Source organism: Saccoglossus kowalevskii, chromosome 12, assembly GCF_978046115.1.
Source record: "Saccoglossus kowalevskii chromosome 12, keSacKowa6.1, whole genome shotgun sequence".
Taxonomy (NCBI): domain Eukaryota; kingdom Metazoa; phylum Hemichordata; class Enteropneusta; family Harrimaniidae; genus Saccoglossus; species Saccoglossus kowalevskii.
This window is the reverse complement of record NC_140652.1, coordinates 2,737,077-2,740,140: the sequence shown is the minus strand read 5'-3', so window position 1 is coordinate 2,740,140 and position 3,064 is coordinate 2,737,077.

The following is a 3,064-nucleotide window of genomic DNA, read 5'->3' as shown; positions in this document are numbered from 1 at the left end:
ATAATTCAAGATTTTGAACTACTATTTGTCCCAGACCATAATTACTTACCATTTACATAATATATATATATAATATAATAATGAAGTTATATGTAAATACTGCATATCTTAATAATCAAATAACTAATGATGTAACAGTCCAGTTTCATGAAACATTGTCAGAATTTAAATACATCAGACTTTTAGAATGTAAATTGTACAACAGTTGGTATAATATTACTGAAAACAACAATAGATTGAAATTTTCTATGACTGGAAAATCAGCACATGTAAAAGTTATTGATCCAGGAAATTACAACGTAGATACATTATCACGTGCCGTAGATTTAAACAAATTTATTAATTTTAAAAGAATACATGCTACCGGAAAAACCTTATTAGTAATGGATGATACATATAAACTGGATTTTAGAGTACAAAAGAATTTTGCTGAAATATTAGGTTTTGAAGAAAAAATATATACTTCATCTACAGTAAGTCCCAATAGAGCCAATTTTTTAACTGTTTCAGAATATGTAGTTCATTGTGATATTATTGATACTCAAAATTATATTAATGGACAGAGATGTGATTATTTACAAATTTTAACACTTCAGGATACATCAGAAATAAACAAACAAGTGACATATAGGTTTCCTAATCCAGTTCAAGTTCCGATAACACATAGACCAATAAATAGCATCAGAATATGGATTACAGATCAGGATAATAATCCAATTGATTTTAATAAGTTTCCAATTAGCTATCAGTTAGAATTATTGTAAGTATAATATATATATGACAGACCAATATCTGTAAGAATTGTACTATAATAGTGATGTTTCATATACAGGAATACAATCATTATGGCATAAAATCAAAGAAGATAAGAAAAATATAAAATATGATGAATTAAAAGAATGGCTACAGGAACAAGAGGTATATTCTTTACATAAACCAGCAGTTAAGAAATTTCTATACAGAAAAGTTATAGTGAATGGAATTGATTCACAGTGGCAGGCTGATATAATAGAGATGCAGACATTTAGTAGAGACAATAAAGGTTTTAGATATATGTTGACAGTTATCGATATATTTTCAAAATATGCTTGGGCTATTCCACTTAAAAGTAAACGTGGAGATGAAATGGCAGATACGTTTGAAAATATATTTAAGAAGAAAAGGAAACCTGATAAGATACAATTTGATGAAGGTAAAGAATTCTATAACAGACATGTCAAAGAATTATTTGAGAAAGAAAATATTGAATGGTTTTCTACAAAATCAGATAAGAAAGCTAGTATTGTGGAAGGATTCAATAGAACATTGAAAGGTAGAATGTACAAATATTTTACAGAAAAACAAACAAGAACATGGATTGATATGATTGATGAGCTTGTAAATTCATATAACAATACATATCATAGTAACATTCATATGACACCAATAGAAGCATCTAAAGAAGAAAATGAAGGTATTGTTTGGTATAATTTATATGGAGCTTATTTAACATCAGAATATGGAGCACCTAAATATAACATTGGTGATACAGTTAGGATTAGCAAATATAAAAATATCTTTGCAAAAGGCTATTTAGCTAATTATACTCAAGAGTTATTCAAAATAAAACAAATCATATATGGGCCAGTTATTGTTTACAAATTAGAGGACTTATCTGGAGAAGTAATAGAAGGTACATTTTATACTGAAGAACTGTCCTCTTATACAGATAAAAGTGAAGTATATAAAGTAGAGAAAATTCTAAGAAAGAAAACTATTAAAGGTAAACGGTTTGGTTTAGTAAAATGGAAAGGTTACGATGGTAAATTTAATTCATGGGAACCGATCGAAAATATTCACAGTATATAATATATAGATGTTCGGTGAAAAGAATGAATCACTATACCAAATTATCTTAAGTTTTACAAAAGATTGTGACAAACAAAACTTTTTCAAAAGAGTGGAATTCACAGGTTTATTTCCAGATCCACAAGACAACCAAGAAGTTAAATATTTGAATGAATATTGGGTGTTAAAAATCATACAAGATACACGAAACCGTAATATTTTGCAAGATAAATATGGAAACCTTGTTGTTGGTTTTTTATGAGTATAATATATATATATGAGTATTTTCGGAGATTCAAATGAAAAAATGGTTTCAGAGTATGATCATAATACTGGGTTAACATATTATTATCCAGCACAATTTACAAAAAATGAAAACGTGAAACCAGTTCACCAAACTGTGGTAAAAAATAAGCCTCAGAAAAATGTGGAAATCGTTAATCCTACAGAGGAAATTAAAGATGTTAAAGATGAAGTTAACCCTATAATAAACCCAAATTTTCCACTGTCATTCACATTAGTAAAAAATGTAAAATATGATATACATAAATCATTTAATAAGATAATAAACTATGATATTAGAGATATATTGGTGAATTTAGATATATATGTAAGCGAGACAGAACATTTCAACATAACAGTACGAGATATATTTGTAGATTATATATATATTTGGAAAAATAGTAATATAGCTAACCAGTGGTTACATTCACCTAATATGAAACTTTGGGATCAACAGTTAAGTTTTGCTGTTTATATAGCTACAACTGAATGTGGTATATCTATAAAAGATCATCTATATAGTAATAAAATACCATTACAAGTAAGGTCTTATTGTAGATTTCATGTATATTATACAATACGAAGAATTCTTTATGAATTAGGGGGGTACAAGCAGTTCATGCATTACCATCTGATAGTGTTTTTAATAAATTGGATAACCCATATGATGAAGCCTCTTATCATACTTTATGCGATGAATTTGATATAGAATATAATACAGATTTTAGATTTACATATGACCGATCTGGTAACAATGGTATAGGAGATGGTTATATATGGTATGGTGGTAAATCACATATACAATTAAATGTAGCTGGGCATTATAATGGAACAATGTTTCAAAATAAAAATGACCCTAAAACGTTTGTTGTTAAGCTGCCTATTATAAAAGATAAAATACATAATGTAAAATCACGTGCTCATTGGTTTAAATTCCAAAATTATGATTATAAAC